The 23975-nt window shown below is 43.6% G+C and overlaps 1 protein-coding gene across 2 annotated transcripts in view; it reads right to left on the bottom strand.

Annotated features, from left to right (window-relative positions):
* Positions 1 to 23975, bottom strand: part of LOC126278597 (sodium-coupled monocarboxylate transporter 1-like) — a 228106-nt gene that overhangs the window by 176797 nt on the left and 27334 nt on the right. The window lies entirely within an intron of this gene.

Raw genomic sequence — 23975 nt, 5'->3', positions numbered from 1 at the left:
CGGAATCAAAAATCCTGGTCTCTCGTTTGGAGAAATGTGTACGTCACCAGACTGAACTGTTGAGAAATAAATACGTTGAAATGAAGAATAAAGATGTAGAACGTCAATAAGATTTGTTTTACTTAAAAAGCTTTAAGGGTTCATACATGCAAAATTCGGAGGTATTACTTTTCAGAATGCCTCTTACATATGCACCGAAATATGATTTTTGCCGTATAACATTTACTCAGTATCGCTTCGGGGTGGTTATGTTTGAATTTTGCTGCTGGATTTCATAGTCCACAATTTATTTTCGCGTCATGTAAACGCTCTATCGAATTTGCGACGTGACTGGTTTGTTGGGTTGCTAAGTCTTTTTTTAAATGTTTTTTTGATGCTTTGCACTTCCTCACTCAATAAAATTTAGGTGCTTAGTAACGACCCTGCATGGTGTCTAGCCAGATAATTCCTAAACTGTTACGTCCACTCTTCGGTAGCACACAATCAATAGCTACTGACAAAATTTTCTCTAATTACGAGCACAGAATAAGAGTGTCTTTACTCATAAGGAAGTTTTCTCTCCGTTCCGACGTAATAATGTTCCACTAGATGGATGTAATACAAAGGTAGTCATAAGATTTTAACTAACACGAAGAAAACTTAAAATTACGCAATTTTTTGTATGTTCTGAGGTATATGTTTGGAGTCCCAGTACACATCGAAATACCCTCGCCACAGTACCATAGAATGCCATTAAAGGAACCTATAAACAAAATGGAACAGCCAATCACCACTTTATCAAGGGAGGACACGTGTCCGCCAGTACATCTCGTGCAAACCGAGAATGGTACTGACACCAGCTTCTCCCCTGGGCGTGTCGACCCTCGGAAATCGCAGAAGTGAATGGCTAAATATTTCGCTCGCAGCGATTTAAGCTGTGCACTTTGGTTCTTGCCTAACCACACCCTCGGAAATGATGACACAGTTGCAAAAAACAGCCAAATATATGTGATAAGCAAGTAATATAAATGTCATTGCTCATCGTTTCGCTCGCAGGAGCTTCATTCTTCGTTTTCTATTCAGACATCAGTCACAAAATCGAAGAAACCCATTTCGGAAAGAGTGCGCTCTTATACACTCAGATGACCAAATTCATGGGATAAGGATGTGCACGTATACAGATGGCGGCAGTATCAAGTACACATGGTATAAAATGGCAGTGCATTGGTGGAGCTGTCTCACCCCCTGGTGTCTCCCTTCCCCTCCACCCCCAGCCCGTTGCCGCGCCTTACCGTTGCAGCCCACCCTCTCTCTATCTCCACACCCTCAACCTCCTTTCCCAACACAGCTTCAACCATCTACCCCTCCTGGATGATGAGCTTCGCCCTGACATCTACCCTTCCTACCAACTTGAACCCCATTTTCCTCCTGCCTCCTCCTCAGGGCTACCTCTCCTCCCCCTCTGGCTTTCCCCTCCTACTCCCTATCCCTCTTTTGTGCTCCCCTTCACTGTCTCTGCGCTCCCTCCTGCCTTGTCTTCCCTCTTCCTCTCCTGCCCCACCTGTCTCCTGCTTCTTGATGCACCTGCTGCCTCCCCTACTCTTTTCATCCCGCCCCCTCCCCTGTTGCACCTAGCTCTCCCCTCCTTTTCCATCTTCTCAGGCCTCTCCCTCAGCAGGTCCCACCTCGCAGTTTTATTCTTCATTGTGTGTGCTCAAAGTGGGTTTAAAGTGTGTTGTTATGCATTTTTTTTAGTACTGTGGCCAGCTTTTAACCTGTGCATGTGACTTCAGTGTCTTTTTTGTGTTATACGAACCGCCAACTGTGTTTTTTAACTTTATGTCGACTTTTTTAACTGTCCCCCCACAAACGTCTCCATGTCAGTGTATTTTTTCCTCCATTATGTCCACTTACTCTGTTTTATGTCCCCCTTTTTTATCGCCTTACACATAACATTTTATTCTTGTCTTAGTTGTCATGTAACTTGGCTGAAGAGCAGAAGATTGTGGCACTTACAGCACTTTCCTGCCCATATGGGGCAGGGGAATGAAAACACAATAAAGAAAAAAAAAAGGGAGCTGTCATTTGCATTCAGGTGACTTGTGTGGAGTAGTATCCTACATGATTATGGCCGCGTGATGACAATTAACAGTCTTTGAAAAAGAAACGGTAGTTGGAGCTAGATGCATGAGACATTCCATTTCGGAAATCGTTTGGGAATTCAATAGTCTGAGATACACAGTGTCAAGAATGTGCCGAGAATACAAAATTTTAAGCATTACTTCTCACTATGGACAAAGCAGCGACCGAGGACCTTCATTTAACGACCGAGACTAGCAGCGTTTGCATAGAGTTGTCACTGCTAACAGAGAGGCAAAAATACAGAAATCAATGTGGGACGTATGAGGAACTGATTCGTTAGGACAGTGCGGCACAGTTTGGCGTTAACGGGTTATTGCAACAGACGATGAGTGTCTTTAGTAACAGTACGAAATCTCCTACAGCACCTCTCCTGGGCTCGTGTCCATATCAGTTGAACCCCAGACGATTGGAAAATTGCGCCCCGGTCAGATGAGCCCCTATTTCAGCTGGTATGGTCTGATGGTAGGGTTCTAGTGTGGCACAACCCCACGAAGACATGGATAGAAGTTGCCCACAAGGCCCTGTGCAAGTTGGTGGTGGCTCCATAATGGTATGGGCTGTGGAATGGATTGGGTCCTGATTATATTCAGCTACTTGAAGACCATTTGTAGCCATTCATGTACTTCGTGTTCCCAAGCTACTATGGAATTTCTGTGAACGACAATGCACCATATCATCAGGCCTTCACCGGGCCACAATTGTTCACGATTGATTAGAAGAACGTTCTGGACAATGCGGGTGAATGATTTGGTCACACAGATCGCCGACATGAAAACCGTCGATCAGTTATTGGCCATAATTGAGAGGTCAGTTCGTGCGCAAAATCCTGCAGGGGAAACACCTTCGCAATTACGGACAGCAACGGAGGCAACGTGGCTCAATATTTCTGCAGAGGACTTACAACGTCTTGTTCAGTCCATGCTACTCCGGGTTGCTGCACTATGCCGGACAAAAGTAGATCAGACACGTTAAGAGGTATCCCATGCTTTTTTTGTCACTTCAGTGCACGTAAACTATGCGAACCTGTCAGTGCAATTGGTAAATGTGAATGGGAATTGGATGTACTTTCTAATCTCCTTGTCTTCCCTCTCTCTGTCCCCATCCTCCTCCCCCTCTCCTTGTGCATCTCCTACACCTACCCCCCTCTCTGTCTCTCTGTCATAACCCCCCCTCCCCCCCACCCCCCCGAGCTCGTGCCCACCTCCTCCCTCTGTATTTCTCTCATCATCTTTTCTTCCCCTGTCTCTCTGTCCATGTCCTTCTTCCCCCTCTCTTTGTCCATTTGCAACCCCTCCTACAGTACTTCTCTGCATCTCCTCTTGCCCCCTCTCTCTGACTTATTATTACTGCTAAAGTAAACTTGATAGGGAAGAAGTTCCTAAAAGTGAATGTCTCAGTCAGGATCCATGGTCTACGGGATATGAAAGAGACCGCTCCAACTGCTGAATCTGTGAGGACAGTAGCTTTATTGACAACATTACCAAAGTTGTAATCTGCGGGTGGGTACAGTTACAAAAGTTTCAGACAATCGGATTCCGTAACGGTATTCTCATCATAGGTCGATAAGCCATAAATACAACTTTCCAGTTTTCTGTTCAAACTGGCTGTGAAAAAGTAAACAGTACATAATCATGAATATAATTTTTGTACAAAAAAATTTAAAAATTAACGTCTATGTTTGATACTAGTAGCCTTCTAGTGGCCAGGAATATTGTTTGTGCCAGTGCTATCAGCTACTGATGTCCTGCTTGTTCCGTCCGTGATTGATTATTTCGCTGTCTTTCGTCTTTCTTCGATTTGCGCTCAATTCCACTCATTAGACCGTTCATTCTGTTCAGCAGATCCTGTCATTCTTCTTTATTTTCACTGAGGATAGCAATGCCATTATCGATTCTTATCATTGATATCCTTTCACCTTGGATTTTAAGTCCAACCTTGAACCTTTTTTTCCTTTCCATCATTGCTTCTTCTATGTATAGACTGAACAGTAGAGGCGAAGGACTACATCCCTGTCTTAATATCTTTTTTAATCTGAACACTTCGTTCTGTGTCTCTGAAACTGACTGCGGGAAAGAAAAAAGACCGGATGTTTTCATAGCAAAGACAGCTCGGCATTTTCTTTATCATAGTCGGTTTTAAAAAGAAAACCTGTACGTTGTTGTCTAAAGAAATATGTAGTCTACGTCCATCTGAACGTTTATTAGGGTTTCGTGTAAAAATCTGAAGTAAATCGGTCATGACATGGCGTAGATTTTTGGAAACAATGGCTAAACAGGAGTTCGTCTTTCCATATTAGTATAGGTAGAGATATATAGTAATATGTATGTTAAAATATATAGCCAACATTTGTCTATATTTTCCTAGGGTTATATGTGAAAATTTTGAAGTAACTCGGTGAAGATTTATGTAAACAACGTTTTATTGTTATATATTTATATATGAAGGGGAAATGCTGTTTCCAAAAATTTGAAAAGTTCTTGAGCGTTTTACTTAAAATTTTTAGGTGTTACTCTAATGTTTATCTGAGCATCATGTAAAAATTTAATGAAAACTGGTCGACAACTTTTCGAGATTTTTTATAACAGCCTTAAACGTCTTATGCTTAGATGTAGTAGGACAGATAAAAGTAAATGTGTGACTATGTAAGTCGGTATGTGACTGTTATAACTGTAACCTTTACTCATATCAGAGACGTAAGACATTGATATCTGCTACCTTGTGGCAGATGACAAGCAATGCAGAGATCAACAATTTAAGGATCACTGCCTGCGCATATCTTGGCACTCCATCACGTCTTTCTCTTACTAGTCTAGATAATAGGCGAAGAAAGAGATGTCTTTAGGAAGTTCTAGCATCTGTGACGTACCCAAGGGATGGGGGCACATCGCGTGAATTTTTTTTTTCTTTTTCCGAAAGTCATATGACGTGACGTCACGAGCACTTTCACCAGTTTGGTGCAGCATACGGAAGGGCACAAAGGTAGTCATAAGATTTTAATTAACACGAAGAAAACACGTCGGCCGCTGTGGCCCAGCTGTTCGAGGCGCCTCAGTCCGAAACCGGGACGTGACGGGATAAGGTGGACGCGACCATCGGCCATTCAGCTTTTGCGTCGTGTCGTTCAGTACACATGTGCTAAGACACGGTAGTTTCAATAATCTCGATACGTACGGCTCTTTCTTTGAGGTCAACACTGTTCAGAACAGCGTTTCAAAGATGAGTCCTTGTATTTGCGGAGGTTTTATGACATTTAGATTTTTTTGAAATACACTTTGTGGTCTGAGTATAAAGATCCTTTGGGAAATTTGACGCAATGCACTCAGTGAATTTCATAGTTGAATAATTACCGCAACATTTGTATTTGATGTGTCCTATCTTTTTCATTTGTTGAATAAATGTGCGTTCAAAAATGGTTCGAAGTGCTCTGAGCACTATGGGACTTAACTGCTGAGGTCATCAGTCCCCTAGAACGTAGAACTACTGAAACCTAACTAACCTAAGGGCATCACACACATCCATGCCCGAGGCAGGATTCGAACCTGCGACCGTAGCGGTCGCGCGGTTCCAGATTGAGAACCGCTCGGCCACTACAGCTTTGAGCTGTATAAGTATTACGCTCATTGTGGTCAATGCATTATTGTACGTTCGATTATCGAAAGCCTTCAGCTGTTGCTGCTAACATTGGCCGTTGTGCTACTTTATAAATTTATCTGTCAATTTTGCGATAGTTTTTAATTTGTCCGTGAATCGCGTGAGCCCTTGCTAACGAATTTTTGAATACATGCATATGAGAAAAGGCCGTAGCTCTCGACTCGATTTTTACACGATAATCAGAGTGCTCCACCTTCCCTTTTCCCATGGGTACCGTTTATTTATCGAAACCCATTCTTTTTTTTTATTCATGCACTGGAAGTTGGTGTATTGGTGAAGTCAGAATTGGGGAACAGAATTGTTGTGGTTGGCAGGAGAGCCAACACCGTGTTACTAAAGGTGGCCGAAATGCAAGCGTTTTAGCTCACGCAGGCTGGCGTGAGGTCTGGAACATGACAAGGGAATTAGAATTGAGAAAAACGGACGCAGCTGGTGGAATAATTAACTTTAATCCATTAATGATGCACGTCGCTCGTGACAGTACATGAGTCACAATATCAATGGTAACTGATAATGGCGCCTTGCTAGGTCGTAGCAAATAACGTAGCTGAAGGCTATGCTAACTATCGTCTCGGCAAATGAGAGAGTATTTAGTCAGTGAACCATCGCTAGCAAAGTCGGCTGTACAACTGGGGCGAGTGCTAGGAAGTCTCTCTAGACCTGTCGTGTGGCGGCGCTCGGTCTGCAATCACTGAAAGTGGCGACACGCGGGTCTGACGTATACTACCGGACCGCGGCCGATTTAAAGGCTACCACCTAGCAAGTGTGGTGTCTGGCGGTGACACCACAAGAATCACTGTCATATAGGACCTCATTTCGTCCGCAACGAGTAGGAACGGCTTTCCAGCAACAATGTTCCAGCACCTCTCAGCGAATTTTTTTTAACTCACTAGAACAAGTGAGCACTGGAGATTTAAACTAGTACACATGCTTTAAAGCGCAACATAACTGCTGTATAACTTGACGCTGACACATGAGACGTATTATAGGGGCGTGTTGCTTGTTTGTAGCAATGACTATGAACTTAAATCAATCCAGTTGGAATATAATTCAGTGAGGAGAAACAAATGACATTTAAAGCATTTAATAAACATCTAACTCTGTGTTTCATGTCATATATAGTTTTGTTTTTCCTTGATCTTGGGGAAGTCGGAATAGTACGTAGGCTCGATGGACCAGGAATATCGTCACTCATTCATCGCTAAATGCCTTATTAATTAATACAGGACACTCGCTCACCGATCAGTTACAATGCAACTTTCTGAACGTTGCAGCTGGCAGCAGTTGAGAACGTGACGTCATAGTCCGAAGACGACCAATTTTTACCGATATGTATCGAGCAGGAGTAAACTGATGCTGCTACGGGGAAGGGCAGTAGCAACTGAGTGGTTTTATTGTTTTGTTTATAAGAAATGTTTTTTAAGCTTTATCACACGATTTCAAAAATCGAAACTTGTGATTCTTACGGCTGGGGAGGGGGACCGGTGTGGGGGTGAATGTGTTATTTCCGGCATCTAAAATTTTAGAAATGAAGCACTGCGGTCAAAGAAAAATCGTGTCATGTAGATCATTTCCAGTGTATCTGTACCGTATATTATTGTCGCTATAAGGTCTTACAAGTTGTTTTCAAACTCATGATGCGTAGCAGCTGTAAACTTATGAAGCTTCTCACCTATCCCACCGTTTTTAAATCCTATGGTGAACTGCCAAAAAAAGACAGGCATAAAAACCCTTTTAAAGCATCTTACATTTATTTATTGCCTGTAAACTTACACTTGTAGTATCCGGCCGCGGTGGTCTCGCGGTTCTAGGCGCTCAGTCCGGCACCGCGCGACTGCTGCGGTCGCAGGTTCGAATTCTGCCTCGGGCATGGATGTGTGTGATGTCCTTAGGTTAGTTAGGTTTAAGTAGTTCTAAGTTCTAGGGGACTAATGACCACAGATGTTAAGTCCCACAGTGCTCAGAGCCATTTGAACCATTTTTGAAGACTCGTAGTAAACGTGAGATCAATTTTAGAAGGTACAGTCAAATGAAAAGGAGGCACATGGAAAAAAAGGTAAGTAAACTGTTTATTACATCAAAAGTGATTTCCGTTGCTGTTAATACATTTCTCCCACGGTAAGACAAGATGGTCAATGCCTTCTTTGCGATTGCGTACTGAATCATGTTTGTATCCAGGTGTGCACCTCTTCGTCCGAATCAAATCTACGGCCATGAGTGTCTTTCCTCAGGGCCCCAACAGTATTGAAGTCGCATAAGTAGAGATCGGTACTGTATGGAAGATGCATAAGGGTTTCCCAGCGAAACTTCCGGACGACCTCGGGCCCACATGCTTCCAAGGCTGTTTCGAGAACGCTGTAGGAGTTTCGGTGAGAAACTCTTACACATCCTCCACACAGTCCCGGTCTCTTCACACGCTATTTGCGTACGTCGGGAGCCCTGAAGAAAGAGTCGTGGCCATCGGTTTGCTTCAGACGAAGATATGTACACCTGGGTACAATCATTGTTCCATACGCAACCACGAACATCTTTCCATGGAGGCATTGACCGTCTTGTCTCACAGTGGGATAAATGTATAAGGAGTGAAACGTCCCCTGTAAAAATTATACGCGACTGTGCTTAAACTGACACACAATATTTTTAGCGCAACGAAATCTGACTTTCAATAATCCCTACAAAAGAATGGCCCTGACTAACATTAACCTATACCTTTCACAAATCACTTACCTCACAAAAAATCTTCGTTACTCGAACTACTGCAATACAGCGAGCACCACTACTGCCAGCTAAATAAAAGATTCAAACTACGGAAGGCACTAATTACTGATAGGTATAGTTAGCAAATGAAAGATTTTAATAGAGAACAAACAATGTATTTACCTTAATAGTCAAAATATATATGATAGTTCATGACATCCAGTCTTACAAATTACAAAACTCTGCCATCTCTCTCCCCACGTCCACCACTGCTGGCGGCTCACCTCCAACTGCGCAACGCTACGTGCTGTTAGCATCCAGTTGCCGCTGCTCAACACTACAATGGCAGACAACAATGCAAACCAGCCACAGACTGCACACGGCACAGCCAGTGATTTTTATACACAGCGCTACGTGGCGGCGGCGTTACCAATAAAAAAACCTAAACAGCCTACTTACAGGAGTAATGGTGATTAGTTTTAAAATAATGCACAGTTTACTTACCTTTTTTCCATCTGTCTCATTTTCATTTGACTTCCGTTTATAATTAAACTGTATATAAGAAAAAGAGATTGAAACTGAGTTGTTCATAAGAAAGAAACTGAAGTGTAGTTCATAATAAATTACAAATGTAAAAACAAATCTTTTTATAAGACTCTTTTAAGCCAAGTTCTTTAATGTTGGGAGAATAGGTAGTGGCTACCATTCGAATGCAGTTGTTCAACTGTTCATCAGTTTCTTTCTGTATTTGCTTTTTATAAATTTTACACACGAGAAAGAAACCTCACACAGATATGTCGAACAGAACACTGCATTCACTTTGAGAACAACCTGGACCCTAATAGGATATTTTTCTATAGTAACAACAGGCCAAATTTGTTCAGAGCTTGAAGCAAGGAATTTTAAAGACAAATCATTTTGAAAATGAGTCTGTTCCAACTCCACTGCAACATTGTCTCCTTAGAAATCAAAATGCTCCATGGCAAGAGTAGAGAGCTCTTCGATATCAATCTCGATAAGGCGTTTTCACAAACTATGCACTAGTTGAAATGTTTCTGAAATCTTACAAGAGTTTGTTGACTTGATATCTCAAACCCGAATGAACTTCAATGTATTGTTTGTTGTTGTAGGGAGACAAGCTTTATTTGTTAGGGGTTTGTTTCAAACAGGCAATGTGTTTACTTTCACATTGGATGAGATATTTTTTCCACAGTTTCAGCTTTAATGAGAATGAAACACAATCTGAAATTGTTCCGCCATTATCTTTATTTTTATCTTCATGCTGCAAGTTAAACAAAATAACTTTTCAGTGATGTCTGCGAGAAAACCAAAACCCTGGAGCAAAACCGAATCTTCTAACTCAAGGAAGGACTCGCCTGCCCCTTTCAAAAAGTCTACTAAGGCACCAAACAACTCTTTAAACCGTTATAAGATTCTGCTTCTACCAAGCCAACGAACTTCCGCATGAAGTATTAGGTGAACACACTGGGATCCAGAGTATCAGTCAGTTCTCTGAAGAAATGCCTCTGAATTGCATCATCTCTAACTTTGTTCACTGCTTTTATGACTACTTGCGGTCCATTATTCATACTTAAAAACTTCCCACAATATGAGTGTTGATGTATTAAACAATTATAAGAAAGAAATTTCGGAAAGCTGTCGTCTATACCACACAAGGCTGCGGATCACTCCTCTGCTCCCACCATCGCAGAAGCTCCATCCGTTTCTAAGCCCACCAACTTCACAGGAATATTTTAAGAGATGATAAGATCTTTAACCGCTAAAAATTAGTCCTGTCCTGTAACGCGCCCGGTTGCTAGTGTAATCTTTGCCAGCTTCTCTTATTTCGAGTCCGTATCTCGTGGTCTCGCGGTCGCGTTCTCGCATCCCGAGTACGGGGTCCCGGGTTCGATTCCCGGCGGGGTCAGAGATTGTCACCCCCTCGAGATGACGGGGCGTTTGTGTTGTCCTCATCATTTCATCATCATTCAGGAAAGTGGCGAGTGTGGACTGAGCACATTTTGGGAACTTGTACGGACGCTGATAACCAAGCAGTTCATACTCATCAAAATAACGGGTATGCATGAAACTACAGTATCGATTTTCTCGCAAACTCGCGGCCGTCACATGCAAAGCTCTCAGCAACATACCGAAGACTCATCAAGCTCCGTGATCAACAGATCCCGTTCCTTAGTGGAGCAATCCAGGCTAGCCAGCCTGAGCGGTACCGTGAGCTACCGACAATATCCCCGCAAACTACTACAAGATCAAGGTCACCTTTAGAATAAAAATAGAGATGTACGACATTTTTACAGTATTGCCAGTTAGTGATAATTTCAAATGTTAATAAAAATGACATACATCTCTGTTTTTAGTCTAAAAGTCAGTTCCAAGATGCTACTCCAGGCGGGTGTGAAATGAATGTGAGCAGCGGAAAATAATTAACGCTAAAATGATGATTTGGTCCTATCTGACTACCCCTGAAGCAGATCTTAGGCTCTCTTAATGGACTTTAACACATAAAATTACAACCTAAACATAAATGAACGATTTAGGCAATTAATAATACTAAATGATAAATGTTGTTCCTGCTTACATATTTATTGTAGATTAAAAAAACTTTGTAATATAAAGTTTACATTTCCTAAGAAAAATTACTAATCAGTTGCCCAATTCTGCCCCTTGCTATGACTGCGCGACCTAATATCAATAACGCGAAATGACTGTCATCATCTATGTACCAAATACTAGAGGATACTACTTTCAAAGATGATCTACGGTGGTGTGGAACGTCAGTGGAAATAAACTAACGTGGTCACAAATGTTTAGCTTTATAGCCCTAATAAGCAGAAGCAATTTGCGATATAACCGTATGTACTGCATCTGGTGTGTCGAAGTGATGGTTCTCGTACTCGTCTGCGACGATGGAAGAAGTCCAGCCACAAATAAACTCTTTCAAATGCTAGGACGGCAGAAGGCGGTCATCTGGCTAATATATTCTAATACTGTCTTCTCCTCTCTGTGTTCTACAGACGAGAAACCCGAACTCCCAGCCACAAGGACGGAGTTCAGATAACGTCTCAACGTAAGTACAGCCAGAGGAAGTGCTTTCAGCTAATGAACGCCGCGTACTCAACGACGACTTCGAACCTGGAGGTGAAATCCAGATCGTATAGGTTAGCAATAGTACAGTGCCTAACTGTTCTAACTATGAACTCTCCTGAGAGGTAAGACAGCAAGTCCGTCAGTACCAGCAAAGATGATATCGAGCGACCGTCACACACGGGCGCTCACAATGGAAGACGTCGTCTCTCCAGCGCTGGCCTCCCAGCAAGGCTCGGCTCGCCACCCTCATAATTCGTAAAACGAAACATATTCCCGAAACCATGGACTATTCTCCCTCTCTACAGATTCTTCCGAACGACGACCAACCATATTTTAGTATTTTGTCGTGCAGCACGGAAAGTTTGCGAGGAAAAACCTATACACGTACAATGGTAACCTTCTGAGTAAAAATGCTTGGAAATAACCCAGCCTGCGTAGTTTCCGAGCTGCCGCTTCTTCGTTCCTCCCAGCGTTCTGAAATATCATCAAGTTGTCCTTCCGGTCACTACTACAATAGCGGCGGGCTGTCACCCTATTGTGCTCCAGAGCTCAGGTGCCACGACGTCTGTCTAGCTACTTCCTGTGCTTAAGCAGGACCAACACCTGTGCGTCTTCCCACCCGAAACTTGAGTTCTGCCTGCTGTTTCATCTCTACTGGCGTTCGAACTTCTACTAATATAGGCAGTCATTCATTACGCCGTTTTTATAATAAAGACACTCCGTCACCTTTCATGCAATAAGCGTTAACAATTAGTTACAAGACATACGTGACATTGTCAGTCTCCATTATATATTCATATATACGATGTACAGTCTATCACACGATACCTAATTTTGTTTAATAGATCACGGAAAAGTATGTGGATGAGTTCTTGTAAGGTACGAAATTATAGCCACCTTACACAGTAGTCATCAAAAAATTACTAACTAACGGTAAAAGTAATTTTTAAAGAATTACTTTTTTGTTTTAAAAGAAGCACTAACGTATTTGAAATGAAAAAATGTATAAGCATTCGCAAAGTCTACAAGTGGGTGCGATACATATTTTATCTTGAAAACATAAATATACACTCCTGGAAATTGAAATAAGAACACCGTGAATTCATTGTCCCAGGAAGGGGAAACTTTATTGACACATACCTGGGGTCAGATACATCACATGATCACACTGACAGAACCACAGGCACATAGACACAGCCAACAGAGCATGCACAATGTCGGCACTAGTACAGTGTATATCCACCTTTCGCAGCAATGCAGGCTGCTATTCTCCCATGGAGACGGTCGTAGAGATGCTTGATGTGGTCCTGTGGAACGGCTTGCCATGCCATTTCCACCTGGCGCCTCAGTTGGACCAGCGTTCGTGCTGGACGTGCAGACCGCGTGAGACGACGCTTCATCCAGTCCCAAACATGCTCAATGGGTGACAGATCCGGAGATCTTGCTGGCCAGGGTAGTTGACTTACACCTTCTAGAGCACGTTGGGTGGCACGGGATACATGCGGACGTGCATTGTCCTGTTGGAACAGCAAGTTCCCTTGCCGGTCTAGGAATGGTAGACGATGGGTTCGATGACGGTTTGGATGTACCGTGCACTATTCAGTGTCCCCTCGACGATCACCAGAGGTGTACGGCCAGTGTAGGAGATCGCTCCCCACACCACGATGCCGGGTGTTGGCCCTGAGTGCCTCGGTCGTATGCAGTCCTGATTGTGGCGCTCACCTGCACGGCACCAAACACGCAAACGACCATCATTGGCACCAAGGCAGAAGCGACTCTCATCGCTGAAGACGACACGTCTCCATTCGTCCCTCCATTCACGCCTGTCGCGACACCACTGGAGGCGGGCTGCACGATGTTGGGGCGTGAGCGGAAGACGGCCTAACGGTGTGCGGGACCGTAGCCCAGCTTCATGGAGACGGTTGCGAATGGTCCTCGCCGATACCCCAGGAGCAACAGCGTACCTAATTTGCTGGGAAGTGGCGGTGCGGTCCCCTACGGCACTGCGTAGGATCCTACGGTCTTGGCGTGCATCCGTTCGTCGCTGCTGTCCGGTCCCAGGTCGACGGGCACATGCACCTTCCGCCGACCACTGGCGACAACATCGATGTACTGTGGAGACCTCACGCCCCACGTGTTGAGCACTTCGGCGGTACGTCCACCCGGCCTCCCGCATGCCCACTATACGCCCTCGCTCAAAGTCCGTCAACTGCACATACGGTTCACGTCCACGCTGTCGCGGCATGCTACCAGTGTTAAAGACTGCGATGGAGCTCCGAATGCCACGGCAAACTGGCTGACACTGACGGCGGCGGTGCACAAATGCTGCGCAGCTAGCGCCATTCGACGGCCAACACCTCGGTTCCTGGTGTGTCCGCTGTGCCGTGCGTGTGATCATTGCTTGTATAGCCCTCTCGCAGTGTCCGGAGCAAGTATGGTGGGTCTGACACACCGGTGTCAATGTGTTCTTTTTTCCATTTCCAGGAGTGTATATGAAGACTAAAAGTAAAATACGGTAAGAGGTGTGGAACTGTTTCACCTGTGTAAAAAAAATTGTCGTCGCTGATGAGTTTGCGCTCTGTTTGAGCCCGTAGAAACTTCCGGTGAGAAAGCTGTTAAGAAATTTGTATAATTAATATTAGCAACATGTAAGACATCATTCCTGTATAGTGACGCGTATGAACGAGGTTTACTGAGATACTCGGAAGGGCTTGCCCGTCGCTTACAGGATTATTGTTCCGATGGATCGCCTTAATAAGACTAGAATATTCCCTTCCGCTCGACAGGACTACATTTGCATCTCTTACAGACTCTTCATCACTACATCCATCACCGGAAACGCTGATATTCGCTGTACAAAAGTGTCCGTAAATATTTTCGGGCCACCATTTTCCTTGGTATTGTCCAAATATATAATATTTGTTGTGTATGTTTTACGAAAGCCAACTTCTATCCAGAGAAACGATAGGTCTATTGCCCTCCGTATGCAATTAATGCATAGTCTGAAAAAAAAGTAGCTTCGAGGAGGAAAGAAACCCTCCATCCCATAATAAATCTGCGTCGATTGTCACATTTTCTGGACCTGAAACCGATGTAATTTTTATGGAGAAGAACGTACTTTCCCGGGCCCTCAAATTAAATTTTGTAATCTAGTTAAATAGTATCAATCATAATTGTATGTAAAGCGCAACGAGTTCACGGAACAAAATGTAAGAAAACATGCGGAAGTAGCGAAACTGTGACGACAGACCAGCCGATACGTGGCACAGATACACTGCAGGGGCAATGGCGGTGCGCTTTGAGACGCAACCGGCGACACTGAGTAGTCCACGGCGAGTGTGGTAGCTCGTGATTCGACTGTTTAGCGAGCACTAATGTGTAGTGTAAGCCACTGTTAACTTTCTAAGTTCCGCCTATGCCGTGAGCTCACCGTGAATGAAGTTATCCGATTTGTTGGTGTTCCAACACGGGTTTCCCAATGTAATGATATATCAGTCTGTAGCATTATCTTATTTACCTCTGCTAACATGTCATCAGTAGATCTGGCTGAAAAGTGATTTAAAACTGTACGCAAACACTTTCGACCGCAAAACATGTATTTTAAGGATGACCGGTCTCGATCACTTTTTGACCATCCTCCGACCCACATACCATGACGGTAGGGGATTGCGGTACATTAGGCATGCGTTGTAACTCCATGAACGTTAACTGACAACAGTCGACGTTACAACACCCGCTCCATTCACAGCTATAGCCTACAATCACGATACGACGGTCTGAGGATGGTCAGGAAATGTGCGAAACCGGTTACCATAAAAATAAATGTTTTTGCTGTCGAGACTGTTTGTGTCTATTTTTAAAGTACTGTTTGTCAGACTGCTGTTCTCCACGAGAAACGTCCTCAGAAATTACTGAAAAGTGGGTATATTAACTATACTGTTTCAAATGACATGGTCTACACAAAATTTACAGTACACATACTTCAATAGCACTTTGATGTTGAATAACCTACTGTTTACGACCAGGTCGAGTCTCAGTTTCTATAATTTGTTCACAGATAAAGGGTAAGCCATAGCTTGTTGATGTCATATACAGGGTGTTTCATAAGTGATGGTCAGTATTCAGGGATGTGACGGGAATGATCATTCGAAACAAAAAAGTCAAGTAAACATGAGCTGTAAAACGCATCACTGAAGAGCCACGACCTAGTCTTGATCTTTGGAACTGTGAAAGAAATCTCTTCTACTGCAAGCTCTTTTGTTTTCCATAGTTTGGGAAGTGGTAGTATGGACCAAAACAAGAAAACAATGTCCAGTAAGCATGTGCTCTAAAACGTAGCTACGGTCGCAGGTTCGAATCCTGCCTCGGGCATGGATGTGTGTGATGTCCTTAGGTTAGTTAGGTTTAAGTAGTTCTAAGTTCTAGGGGACTAATGACCACAGCAGTTGAGTCCCATAGTGCTCAGAGCCATTTGAACCATTTTGAATCTAAAACGTATACCTTAAGAGCTATGAGCACTTGTTGATCTTCGCTGCTTTGAAACACAACTCTCCTAATGAACAAGTGCTGATAACTTTTAAGGTATGCATTTTAGAGCACGTGTTCACTGGACATTTTTTTCTTTTTTTTGGTCCATACTACCACCTCTCAAAATATGGTAAACGAAGAGCTTGCAATAGAAGAGATTTGTTTCACAATTTCAAAGATCAGTAATTGCTCATAACTCTTAAGGTATGCGTTTTAGATCCCATGTCTACTTGACATTTTTATTTCGAATGGTCATTTCTGTCATATCCCTGAATACTGGCCATTGCTTCTCAAACACACTGTATTGTGATTGTTAGAGTGCAGTAATTTCACACTGAAATGTCCCAAAAGTTTACGTGTGGCAAGTAAGTCGTTAACACGTTCCCTGAGTACACTGTCCTTCGAAATAGTCATGTCAAGAGGAGAAGCATGTACGCAGGAAATGTCATTTGGAAATACCACACTTCACAGTACAATACTATTGTTACAGTTTGCAGAATGCATTACTCAAAATTAAAACAGTTCGTGTGATTAATTGCGAGTTCACAGTTGATCATTGAAAAATAGTCAATGTATCAACACATTTAGATAAAACTCGGCATATTTTACGAATTGTGCTTTGTGTCAACTCTGCTGTGTACATTGTGCAGTAATTTTTGCCACAGATCATGCTCATTTCATAACGTCCCACACAGTGACTAAAATGGCTTCCAACAGCCTATCTTTTACAAGTAAGATTAAAATAATTAGCAATATATTCAGCTACTTTTCTTTGCCGTCTTTATACAAATTAAAATTAAAAACTTACATTGCTGGACAACTGAATGGTGTGGTGAGGTTTTAGATATAGCAGTAATTGCTATTGAATTTTGCTGTCTATTTTGCCTTTGCCGAAATACAGGATTCTACTTCAGTAAAAGTGTTTTAACTAAGAATGCTAATTATTCTGAAAATAAATGAGTGAAAAAATTGCTAACATATTTCCAGCATTAGCTATATAGGTACTTCACTTATTTACAGTATATATACTGTACATAAACTTTTGATCTGCCTTATCTGAAAGTTAGCAGTTGGATACATTTTCAAATAACTTCCGCGAATTCAGCCAGGTAACACTTTCAGCGACCGCCGATATTTCGGTGGGAGAACACCCCGCCATTTTCAAGGCAACTGCAACCGACAGGCAACGTACATGCAAATTTGAAACCTCGGTTCTCGGACTGAAGCAGGAAAGATAAAACACACACTGAACACTAGTGCCACCAAAGATAACCAAAGTCAGAGCTATCGATAGTGAGACTATGAATTCGCAGGTGAGGTAGCACTGACTCTGTCCCTCTGTTTTTTGACAAGCGAGAGTGTCGGATACCAAACAGAGTTTAAACAGAAACCTCCATCCCTGTTAACGAGATAGCTCGCTAATTTAATCTCAACTGCCTCCTTATTATGTTCTCCCGCCTAAGTATCGGCGGTCGCTGAAAGTGTTACCTGGGTGAATTCTCGGAAGTCATTTGAAAGTTGTATACATCAGGAGAAGCCCAGGTCTCACAGTTGGAAACATGTTTACATAGGAACAATCACAAAGAAGTTTTATATTACTGGTATTCTGCAATTAGCAAAGTTTCTAGGTAATCTAATTATACTTATGAGTTCTAACTGTCTAAAAGAAGGTAATGAGTAATAAAGGTGGCTAAGTCCTGAGTTAATATTCAAGATTTTGGATACCTAGCAGCACATACCATAAAAATAACATTACTGGAGATATTTGGTGAAATTTAATTTTTTTTTTTGGGGGGGGGGGGGAGATAAACATAATAGGAGGAAAGCATTCACCTGCTTTGGTACAAGTCGCAGCCATGTAAAAGGATATAAGAGCTTTGGTAATAAGAATGTCCTATCATGAAGGAGCTGAAGAGGAGTGTCGCACCTTGTCAATGAGAGTCTGTTTTAAATCTTCCAAGAATGGCTGCTGGCAGTGAATGCAGATCAATGTCGCCCAGTTTCCCAGAGAACGTTGCGAAGTGAACTGTGCGCGTGGGACTTGCGATGTCTTGTGCGTCACAGGAAGACACTGCTTGCTGCTGCTCATAAATCGGCACGTCTTCAATGGGTCGAACAAAACAGAACCTGGGCAATAGCTGGCTGGAGGTGCACGGTATGGCACGACATTCGCGATTTTCCAAGACGGCAAGTGGAGCGACAGCGCCGCCGGTGCGATGAGGTATGTGCATGGGGTCTTGAGAAAAATATGGAAACGTCACAAACGCAATACATTACCGTGCCTAATACGGCGTACGAAAACCGTTGGCATTCAAAACAGCTTCCAGTCGTCTCGGAACGGATAAATACAGTTCCTGTACGGTTCAGGTATCGATGATGAAAGTGGATAGCAGTCACGTCTCACCTCCCCCCTTCTCACCAAAGTAGACCACAAAGACTGAATAATGTTGAGATCTGGTGAGTGTAGTGGCCCAAGGAAGATGCGACACTTTCTCCTCGTACTCACAAAACCAGTCCTGAACGTTGAGAGCTGTGTAAGCAGGGGCCCTATCGTCTTGGAACACAGAATCACCACTGAGGAACGCAACTGTACCGTGGGACGGGACCAGCCGATAACGGTCACATAAGCCTTGGCAATAATGCGGTCTTGGAGAGTAACCACAGAATCCATGGAATGCTATGATATTCCTGTTCAAATCATCAACTAACCTCTCTCCCTCCCGCCCCCCCCCCCCCCCCCCCCCCCGGCCAAGTTTCATTCTTGGGTCGTAAACTCGAAAACAGTGTGTAACAAGGCTCATCCACCCAAAATGCCTTTCTTCCATTGCTCCATAGTCCAGGTTCTGTGGCTTCGACACCGAGTTTTTCCGTTGTAGGCATCTGCATCACTGGTGTTTAGGTCTTATGGAGTTCTCTTCGTGCTGTTTCGGTACTGACAGCGCTCGTGAGTGCGACATTCAGTTCAGCAGTGACTTTTGCAGCTGTCGACGGTCTATCACTGTCACTTGACACATAATTTGGTTCAAATGGCTCTGAGTACTATAGGACTTAGCTTCTGAGGTCATCAGTTCCCTAGAACTTGGAACTACTTAAACCTAACTAACCTAAGGACATCACACACATCTATGCGCGAGACAGGATTCGAACCTGCGACCGGAGCGGTAACGCTGTCTCAGACTGAAGTGCCTAGAGCCGCTCGGCCACCCCGGCCGGCCCACAATTTGGTCTGCGTTGTTACGTAGTGGATGATGCATATCCGTTTTTTCCGTATGCGGTACAAATCTTCGATACGATGCCTCTCGAAACACCAAACACTCGCCAAATAGTATCATCACTGTAGCATTATCGTCGATCAGTTCAGTGTTTCTTGTCCGCTTTTTCCACTCATCTTCAGAGTGTCAGTAAAATACGCAAACCACATGTTGCACTACTACCAATAACGTAGTACTATCGTCAGAACGGGAAAACACAATATCAGCTACACTGCCCTCCATAAGTTTGGAAACACCACGCTGCGTATTACAACAGAGCAAGATGGAAGTGATATACGTGAGTTATTAGTTAGAATACGGAATAGCAAACTCAAATAACGGTTAATAATGACAAGTACAGTATTTTACAATTAATTACTGTACAGATACATACATATTGGAACATGCTAGTATTGCTGCGTTTTATGTAAACCGACGCTACATGTCGAAGCAGTTCTACTAAACACGCAAGGTGGCGCGAGTAGACCGCATGGCTATGTAGAGGTACGTTGTTTATATTTCTGTTCAGTTGTAGTTGCGTTTGCATAAAGGTATAACACGCCGCGAAAGTAATTGAAAATGGCCCCAAAGTGCCAGATTCCTTATGAATCATGGGTAATGATAATCACTTTGCACCAAGAAGGCAATAGTGTCCGACAAATAACAAAGAAACTGATGATTTCCATCAGCGGAGTTGTCAAAACCATACATAGACATCGAGAAGCAGGCTCCAATGGAGATCGTCCTCGCTCAGGAGCACCCACGAAAATATAAGAACGCCAGGGGAAGTATTTGGTAGTGAACAGTAAACATAACAGATTAAAAACTGTCCGTGAATTGACTGCAGAACTAAACGCAACGAGGGATACACCGTTGAGAAGTCAACAGTGAGACGACGCCTGGCACACAACAACCTCCTAGGTTATGTGGCAACACGGAAACCACTGTTGCGCCCTGTTAACAAGAAGAACAGGCTTCAGTGGGCTAAGACACACCAACATTGTACAGCGGGGGATTGGAAAGAGTCTTATTCACTGATGGATCCAAGTTCAAAATATTTGGAAGTAAACGCCGTTTACCACATGAACGCTTGAATCTTCAGTGCGTAATTCCAACTGTAAAGCATTGAGAGGGTTCTGTGATGGTATGGGGATCCTTTGGAGGGAATAAAGTCGGAGATTTGATGAAAACAGATGGAAAAATGAACCAAAAGGATTATCATTCCATACTGCAGGGACATGCTAAGGCATCTGGTTTGCGTTTGATAGGGAAAGGGTTTGTCTAGCAGCAAGACAACGACCCGAAACATACGTCTCGCTTGTGTCAGAACTATGTGAAGTCTCTAGAGATTCGTAAAATATTGCAAAACATGGAATGGCCGCCCCAATCCCCTGATTGTAACCCAATCGAGCTGCTATGGCATGAATTGGACAGGAGGATCCGAAAAAGGGAAATCATGAGTGGGTCACAATTGTGGGAGGTCCTGCAGCAAGAACGGAGATTAATTCCAACTGAAAACTTGGCAAAACTGACGCAGCGCATGCCGAGAGAGTGCAAGGCAGTGATGAAAGCAAAGGGTGGTTATTTTGAGGAATCGAAAATTTTATTGTTGCATCTTCCTGTGTATTATTTGTGGTGTCACCGCCAGACACCACACTTGCTAGGTGGTAGCCTTTAAATCGGCCGCGGTCCGGTAGTATACGTCGGACCCGCGTGTGCCACTTTCAGTTATTGCAGACCGAGCGCCGCCACACGGCAGGTTTAGAGAGACTTCCTAGCACTCGCCCCAGTTGTACAGCCGACTTTGCTAGCGATGGTTCACTGACTTCTACGCTCTCATTTGCCGAGACGATAGTTAGCATAGCCTTCAGCAACGTTATTTGCTACGACCTAGCAAGGCGCCAGTATCCGTACTATTGATATTGTGAATCATGTACCACAAAGAGCGACGTTCTCCATTAATGGATTAAAGTTAAGTATTCCACCAGCTACGTCCGTTTTTCTCAATTGTAATTCCCTTGTCATGTTCCAGACCTCACGCCAGCCTGCGTGAGCTAAAACGCGTGCATTTCGGCCTCCTTTAGTTATAAGGGTTGGCTCTCCTGCCAACCACAACATTATTTGAGCTTAATAAACATTTAGAAAACAATAAAATTCATTTTTACTACTGTTTTTCCTTTCCATTGTTTATAATTAATATGTGTTTCCGAACTTATGGAGGGTAGTGTAGTTTTTATTAAAGTTATGACACATCTGTAAATACGAGCAGCGTTCAGTAAATAAGGTAACACACTTTTTTCTCCGCCAGTTTCGGTGAAAAAATGCGAAATTTGTTGTGAGAATTTGTGGAATATTCCCGCTTCGGCCCCTGCATCTTCATGAAGTTCCGATAGGTGACCGTTCTGTACGTAGCCTTCAAGGTGCGTTCGAACCAGACAGCCATAATTGAGTTCCTTTTGGCGGAAAACCACGGCATCGCAGATAGACGCTTGGAGAATGTCTGTGGGGAGCTGGAAGTGAACAGAAGTACGGTTAGTCCTTGGACGAGGCGTCTGTTATCATCGCAATAAGGTCGCACAGTCTTGTTCGATCACCTTCTTGCTGGCCGGCCACACACAGCTTTGACTCCTGCAACGTTGGAACGTGCGGACTCTCTCATTCGAGGTGATCAACCGATTACAGTCAGAAACCTTGGTGCACAACAGAGCATCTGTGTGCGTAGTGATAATACACTCGTCCACCATTTGGGGTACTCAAGGGTATATACCTGTTGCGTTCCTCGCCGCCTAACAGAAGACAATAACAAACAATTAAGAGCCATTGTGCGGAGTTACGAGGGTAATGGTGACAATTTTTCGTCAACGTCGTCACAGGTGATGAAACAAAGGTTCATGACTTTTAACCGGAAAGAAAACAGCAATCCACGATGTGGCGCCACGCCATCTCTCCTCCGAGGAAAAAGTTCATAGCCGCTAAAGTCATGGTGGCAGCTTCCTGGGATTCTGAAGGGCTTATTATGTTTGATGCACTCCTTCATGGTGCAATGATGAACTCTGAAGTGTAATGTGCTACCCTTAGAAAACTGAAGAAACGACTTCAGCGTGTTCAATGCCACAAAAAGTCAAACCAACGTTTTCCCTATGACAACGCAAGGCCTTACACGACTCTGTGCGCCCGAGAGGAGCTCGCAAAGCTGCATTGGTTTGTTTTTCCTCATCCATCCTACAGCCCGGATCTCGCACCTTTCGACTTCCATTAGTTTGACCAAATGAAGAATGCACTACGCGTAAAGCAGTACCTGGATGACGGGGAGGTTACTGGTGCAGCAAGTTGTTGGCTCCAATGTTGACCAATAGAGTGGTACCATGGGGACATACAGGCCCTTCTAGATGGCGTAAGGCCATCGAATTGAACAGATATTACGTTGAAAAATACAGTTATGTAGTCAATAAGGTCTTGTCAGAATAAAACTGTGCCTGGCCGGGACTCGAACCCGAGATTTTTGTCTTTTCCGGTAGAGCATTAGCTACTGACAGGCAAAGGCCCCGAGTTCGTGTCTACGTCTGGCACACACTTTGGTTTGCCAGGAAATTTCAGTTTTATATGAGCGCACACTCTGCTGCTGAGTGAAAATTTAATTCTGGAATAATGTGCTGTATTGGAATCCTAAATAAAATCTACTTTCAGAAAAAAGGGCTGCATTTGAATACCCCTTGTACAAGTGTATCCTACGTGGAACGGCTACTACATTAAAAACTGAAAACATATCACAACTAATTTTCCAAGATTATGGGCGGAGAAGTGATGGCCTCCCATGTTAGTGAGCCAGTCCGTTCCGAAATAATGATCGACGGATGAGGCCTCTAATAAGAGTTGTACGAACGCCATGTGTCACATGCCTTTATAAACACCAATAACTTCAATAAGATTCGAGGAAAAACGCAGGAACTTTACCTCTCTTCCCTTTCTCCAAATAGCAAGAAATTATACCCGATATAACTGTCGTGGTTGAAACGCAGGTTCTTAATTTTACGACCCACGTTAGGGGTACCAGCAAAATGGAGATACTGGTTGTCTAGCAAAGTACCCATTAAATGAGCCAGAAGTACTATTTATACGTGAAGGAGGTATCCTCGGGTCACAAACCCCCCCCGGTCACCCTCCTCTCCGATTCTTCTCCATATTTGATTCTACAGCACAATGACTCGGATATCATCCTGGATATGTTCCTGTACGTTACCGTCAACACTCATCACCCGCTTACAGACGAATCGTCTGAGTAGGAAACGGTTTCCCGTAATCCGTGGCCCAGTGCTTGTGTCTCTCACAGCACTGTAAACGGGCAGAAGTGAGTGCACTTGCCTGGCGTGAATAGTTGTACTCTCCAGTATCCTTGTCCTCGATGAACTATGAGATAACGCTGCCGGAGATAAAGCAGGGCACGTGCTCCTATTTCCGGCAGTTATTCTATCCTCACAGTGAAAACAAGACGGAGATTACTTAGTTCGGCATACACACACACACACACACACACACACACACACACACACACACACACACTTACAACACACGTTTTTCGACAACGAGATCGCTAGAGACGGAGTAGAAGTGGTTTTTTTCTTT

Source organism: Schistocerca gregaria, chromosome 6 (genome assembly GCF_023897955.1).
Source record: "Schistocerca gregaria isolate iqSchGreg1 chromosome 6, iqSchGreg1.2, whole genome shotgun sequence".
In the NCBI taxonomy this organism is placed as follows: Eukaryota; Metazoa; Arthropoda; class Insecta; order Orthoptera; family Acrididae; genus Schistocerca; species Schistocerca gregaria.
The sequence above is the reverse complement of the archived record's forward strand: the minus strand, read 5'-3'. Positions and strand labels throughout refer to the sequence as shown.